The following is a 7,073-nucleotide window of genomic DNA, read 5'->3' on the forward strand; positions in this document are numbered from 1 at the left end:
GGCTGGGAAGGGATGTGAAGGGTAAACAAAGGAGGAGGCTGCAATGCTTGATAAGAAATGTACGCATTATCCTGCCCATGTAATTGTAACCCCTCTGTACAGTATGTTCACAAAAAAATAAAATAAAATGAAAAAAAAGACTTTTTCAAAAGTAAGAAAAGTGAGTGGCGCTGTAGCTCAAGTGGTAGAGCGCTCGCCTTGAGTTGAAGAGCTGAGGGACAATGCCCAGGCCCAGAGTTCAAGCCCCACAACCGACAAAAAAAAAAAAAAAGTAAGAAAAGTGAACAAAAGCTACATTCATAGAAATAGCTTATCACTTGAATTCTTTCCTATCTTTAAGTATATACATACAATTGCATATGTTATTTCTCTGGTTCTGGTTATTTATTTTAATGTGCAGAAATTCTTTAATTTGATATAGTCCCATTTGTCAATTCTTCCCATCTCCAGGCATTGACATCCTATCCAGAAAAAAAAATTACCCAGGCTTATATATTCCAGAGTTTTTTCTGTATTTTCCTGTAATAGATTTAAAGTTTCAGATCTTCTTTTGAGCTCTCCGATCCAAATGAGACTGTAGAACAATTTGAAGTCTGGCATTGGTGCTCTTTTAATTCAGATTGCTTTTGCTATTTGGTGTCCTTTATCCTCAATATACAAACATTTAAGCCAGGATCTCATAAAGACACCTGCACATCCATGGTTCATGCTGTACTATCCACAATAGACAATTTGTGGAAGTAGCCTAGATACCCTACAATAGGTGAGTGGATCAAGCTGGGCGCCGGTGTCTCATGCTTGTAATCCTAGCTACTCAGGAGGCTGAGATCTGAGGGTTTCGGTTCAAAGCCGGCCTGGACAGGAAAGTCTGTGGGACTCATCTCCAATAAACCACCAGAAAACCGGAAGTGGTGCTGTGACTCAAAATGGTAGAGCACAAGCCTTGAGTGAAAAGGCTCAGGAACAGTGGCCAAGTCCCATAACCAACTATCTAGCTAAATAACTAGCTAACCAACTAAATAAATAAAATGCGCTAGGACATAATAAATTATATAGGTCTCTAGGCATTCACACACAATCAGACCAAAGGAGGATACTTTTAGGAGAGGAACACAAATGCCCAATGCCTATGTACATCTAATTATACAAAACAATATCAAAATGAATTCCAGGAAATGAAAATGAGGTGTTTTTTTCTGTTTTTCTGTTTTCCTTTTGTTCCATCTGCTCATTTGCATGTTTTTGGAAGTATACAGGGAGGCATAGAAATAGAGGGGCAAAGGATGAACAATTACAGCAATGGTGTTCACTGGACATTATGTTGAAAATGAACTAAAGTATACAACTTGTGGCCGGAAATGGAAGGGAAAAACTGGGAGAGAGCAAGGAAAGGGATGACATGGTACAAAAAGAAATGTACTCTTTACTGGACTTATGTAACTATAACCCTTCAGTACATCATTTTTATAATAACAAAAAATTACAAAAAAGAATGTGTAGATTGATTTCCCTAATTCTGTGAGAAATTATATTAGGATTTTGTTGGTTATTGCATTGACTCTACAGGTTGTTTTGGGCAGTATGACCATTTTCATGATATGACCATTTTCTTTGAACTGCACTCGTCAGACCTCAGCCTTCTGAGTAGCTAGGATTTCACATGCATGAGCCATTGGCGCCCGGCTTGTTTACATGTTTTTACCAACTAGACATCTTAATATGATGTTTAATATGATTTTCTAGTATTGAGTGATCATTTCATTCTAGGCATAAATGTACTTTGTCATACTATTTAGTTAAATAGTATGGGAGATCATTCATTATATTTAGGATTTTTATGTACATATTGTATATTTATGTAAATATGTATTGTTTTCTTTTTTACGGTATCTTTTTTATGGGGTACTCAGGACTGAATTCATCTTTTGTGTGTGTGAGTAGCAGTCCTGGGGCTTGAAATCAGAACGTGAGCATTGTCCTTGGGCTTTTTGCTCAGGGCTGGTGCTCTACCAGTTGAGACACAACTTCTAGTTTTTTGGTGGTTAATTGGAGATAGTCTCATAGACTTTGCTGCCTGGGCTGGGTTTGAACAAAAATCCTCAGAACTCAGCCTCCTAAGTAGCTAGGATATGAGCCCTGTTGCAAGTATGAGCCCTGTTGAATTCATCTTTTATTGTATCTTAAAAAAAAAAAAAAAGTGGCATACAGCCAGGCACCAGTGGCTCAAGCCTGTAATCCTAGCTACTCAGGAGGCTGAGATCTGAAGATTACATTTCAAAGCCAGCCCAGGCAGGAAAGGCCATGAGACTCTTATCTCCAATAAACCACCAGAAAACCAGAAGTGGTGCTGTAGCTCAAATAATAGGGTGCTTGCCTTGAGCAGAAGAGCTCAGGGACAGCACTTAAGAGAGTGCAAGCCCTATAACCAACCAACCAAAAAAAAAAAAAAGCATACATTATTTGTACAAGGAAGGTTTCATCGTGAGGCTTCCACACATACATACAATATATCCCAATAAATCTCACACCCTTTGCCTCTCTCTCCCAGCCTCCAGCAGTCTCGTTCTTCTTTTTAACTTTGGGGTTTTCTTTTTTTATTACAAAATTATTAGTATTATTTTTAACATTTTTGTTTGTGAGACTGATACTTTCTTTGTGATCTAACATATGATGAATTTTGTGAATGTTTCACATGACCTTGTGAAATAGTTATAGCCCCTATTAACAGGGAAAAATGTTCAACATATTTATAAAGACAATCTTTTGTGGCAGTATTTGGACTTGAACTCAGAGCCTTACGTTTGCTAGGCAGGTACTCTATATTTGAGTCATTCAAATATCCTTTTGTAAGCTGGTTAACTTAAATGGAAAAATAAGATAGTACACTAACTAAAGATAAAATAATGATTGCTTGGGGCTGGGAAGTTGGCTCAGTGGTAGAGGGCTTGCCTTGCATGCCTGAGGCCCTGGGTTCGATTCCTCAGCACCACATAAGAAAAAAGAAAAAAGCCGGAAGTGGTGCTGTGGCTCAAGTGGTAGGGCACTAGCCTTGAGCTGAAGAGCTGAGGGACAGTGCTCAGGCCCAGAGTTCAGGCCCCACAATCGGACCAATAAATAAATAACGATTGCTTTATGCACCAGCCAACCTACAGTCTTTCTATTTGTGCTCCAAGTGTTAGAATGTGCTAGAATGACAGGTTTGCACCCCTGTGCCAACCATTGCTAGAGGTAGTCTTAAAAACAAACAACAACAACAAAAAAAAAAAAAACACCTCTTTTTTCCTTTTTGTTTTGTTCATTTTGGCTTGAGCTGCCCTCAACCAAGGTCCTCCTTCTCTACTTCCCAGGTATGCCACATTTGAGCCACTTAAGAAGCTTTAAAATAATCTTGTTAATTACATTGCTTAAATCTTTATCTTTTTCCCCTAGGTACTAAAAATCTAACATAAGGCATCGCATATGTTAGGCCATTGCCCTTCCGCTTGAGCCTTGCATCCAGTTCTTTTGTTTTTGAGAAATGATCTCGCTATTTGGGGGGTGGGTAGGGGAGAAAAGGCTGGACTGACCTTGATCTCACTGTACTCCTGTCTCTCTGCCTCCTAAGTCTCTAGGATTATAGGCATGCACCATGATGCCCAAAAGACTTTCTAAGTCTTTACTTTTGTCCACTTAATCTACATTGTTCTTAGAAGGGTGTGCTAATATATGCTATTATTTGGATTTTTATTTAGTTTATTTACTATTTTTAATATTATTGAATTTTTATCTTTTGTACATATATTTGTTCTACATTTTTATCGGTGCAAAACTGCACTGCAAAACAGTGAAGCAAGAAGAGTCTCTAGGTGGGGAGGGAAGGGATGGTAGGGAAAAAATAAAAGAGGAGGTAACCATGCTGGGGCTGGAGCAATCAGGGCAGCCCAGATCTCTGAGAACCCTTCTACTATAAGAACTGATACTTTGTTTAAATGTATCCAGTTATTGAAATATGTTCAGTTTCTCATCTTAGTTCTCAAAGTAAAATGTTTTCTGCTGACAAGCAAGGTTATCCATGATTTGTATGAGTAGTTCTTAACCAGGCCTCAGAGTCACCTACTGAACACTGGAAAAATATGCTTACCCTGGCTCCCAAATTTTTAAAAATATTACTGACTCAATAATTCTGAGTAGAAATGTACCATGTATGTGTATGTATGTATGTATATATATATATATATATATATATATATAAAATATATGTGTATATATACTTTTTTTTTTTTTTGGTCAGTCATGGGCCTCAGCTCTTCAACTGAAGTCGAGCACTCTATCACTTGAGCCACAGTGCTGCTTCTGATTTTCTGATGGTTAATTGGAGATAAGAGTCTCATGGACTTTCTTGCCCAGGCTGGCTTTGAACTGTGATCCTCAGATCTCAGTCTCCTGAGTAGCTAGGATTACTGGAGTGAGCCACTGCGCCCAGCTTTGTACCATGTATATTCTGCAACAATTACCAAGATAGATGATTCTGATGTGCAACTCAAGTTGTAAGGAGGAAAAAAGATAAAAAATGCTAATTAAACCCATGATTAATTTCCTAATTTTTTCTCTCACCACACCCCTTCATGATTTCATATTAGTTACCAGAAAAACTCACAGCACACATATTTGAAAAATCAGCAAAAGTAATTTTAAAACATTTACATCTGCTGTAGCCCCTTCCCTTTCCTCCCCTGTCCTCTCTTCCCCACCTGCTCTCTTTCCTTTTTATTGCTGAGTTATAGCCTTAGTTCCTGATTTTGGTTATTAGTAATAAAATACATCTTGTAACATTTTAGCGTGCATCTTAAACTGCTTTAGAAAGCTAAGTTATTTTTAAATATTCCTTTATAATTTAATGCTGTAGGTTAATGTATAGCCCACCTGAACTATGAAATATATGCTCTACGTTAGTGATTATTTTATGGGCTTTCTCACTCTCTTTTTGCTGCTTTGAGTGATTTTATCTCTCAATATCCAATTTTGCTTTAGACAACTCCCAATTCAGTACACCCAAATGCTTTTAGTTAAAAACCCAAAGTCAGCAAATCCTATGTAACTGAATTGTTTTGGCTAATTTTGATTACAGATGTCATATTGATAATGGGTTTTGTTGTTGTTGTTTGGGCTTTTTTGTACCAATTACTGGTGCTTGAACTCCGTGCCTGGGCACTGTCCTTTAACTTTTTGCTGGTTAATCGGAGACAAGAATCTCATGGACTTTTCTGCTCTGGAATGTTTTGAACAGTGATCTTGAGATTTAAGCCTCTGAGTAGTTAGGCTTACAAGTGTGAGCCACCAGCACCAGGCTTACATTGATAAGTTTTTAATGTCATTTTACATTATATTTAATTTAAAATTTTATATTATGTGCAGCATTTATTTTATATTGAAAAAATAATAGCTTTATATTTTGGTACAATATGATGTTTCAATGTTTGTATGCATTATAGAATAATCAAACCATGCTAATTTACATATCCATTGAATCACAAACTTAACCTTTCTTTGTGGTGAGACCATTTGAAACTATTCCCGGCTTATTATGGCTAAGTTTCCATGATTGTTTTTAACTTGATAGTGATCTAAAAGCAATACATACACAGTGGAAACTATACTTACACTTTTGAGTTTTGTTATTTCTTTGGGCTGCAAAAGTCCTCTTTTGTGATTTGTGACAGTGATCTTGAGCCACAGTTTCAGTGAGGTGTGCAGTCACAAAGGCAAACAACCAGTCATCAACTCTCTACTCTGTAATGTGTTATTAAGCCATGGTGTTGGTACATAAGGTGCATCAAGTGTAGCATATTTTCAACTTAAGATCAGTTTATCAGGTCATAACCCCATCATTAAATGGAGGGACATTTGTGCCTTTTTATTAACTACAGTCACGATGCTGTGGAATAGGTTACCAGAACACATACCTTTTCCCCCTCTCTAACTAGAACCTTGACTAATATTAAATTATGTTGTAATCAAAGTTGTAAGTGTGAGAAATATGAAGTGCCAATGTATCACTGGATAAAAATGGCTTGAATTTGAAAAAAGTATTCATGTCTTATTAGCTAACATTATAATATTAATTTTATTCAGAAAGCATCCAAATATATAAAAAGTATTCAAAATAAAAAATGTTGAGGGGCTGGGAAGGTGGCTCAGTGGTAGAGCACTTGTCTTGCATGCATGAGGCCCTGGGTTCGATTCCTCAGCACCACATAAGCAAAAAGAAAAAAGCCAGAAGTGGCACTGTGGCTCAAGTGGTAGAGTGCTAGCCTTGAGCTGAAGAGCTGAGGGACAGCACCCAGGCCCAGAGTTCAGGCCCCACGACCGGACCCCAAAAAAAAAAGTTTGTGTTACTTTTTTTGTGGCATTGGGGATTGAACTCAGGTCCTCACAAATACTAGGCAATTGGGCTTTGTTTGTTTGTTTGTTTGTTTCAGTCCTGAGGTTTGAACTCAGGGCCTAGGCACTGTCCTTGAGCTTCTTTTTTGTTCAAGGCTAGTACTCTACCACTTGAACCACAGCACCATTTCTGGCTTTTTCTGTTAATGTGATATTGAAGAATCAAAACCAAGGCTTCATGCATGCTAGGCAAGCATTCTACCATTAAGCCACATTACCAGCACCTAGGCAATTGTTTTAACCATTAAACTATCTACTCCCAGAAATACTGATATTTTATTGAAAATACAGCACAGCAATATTTAAATATATACTGATTTCCATAACATTTGCATAAAAACATTTCTTTTGAAACTTTTTTTTGGTTGGTTGTTTCTTGTGTTTCTTTGTTCATTTGTTTGAAACAAGTACTCTGGCCTGGAACTTGAGATTCAACTTCCTCAGCCTCCCAAACATTGGAATTATAGGCATGTTCCACTGTGCCTGGTTAAAATTGTTAAATATTTTTATTTAAACTGTTGAAGTCACAAATTGATATGTTAGGTCTTAGGAATTGATCAGTATAGCAGAATGTCTCCACTATGCTGGCTGGTAACCTTGCATGTGTTCACAGAGACCATGATGACAAAGGCTTAAGACACAGCCCAGAATGT

This window comes from Dipodomys ordii, unplaced genomic scaffold (assembly GCF_000151885.1).
Source record: "Dipodomys ordii isolate 6190 unplaced genomic scaffold, Dord_2.0 Scaffold102, whole genome shotgun sequence".
NCBI lineage: Eukaryota > Metazoa > Chordata > Mammalia > Rodentia > Heteromyidae > Dipodomys > Dipodomys ordii.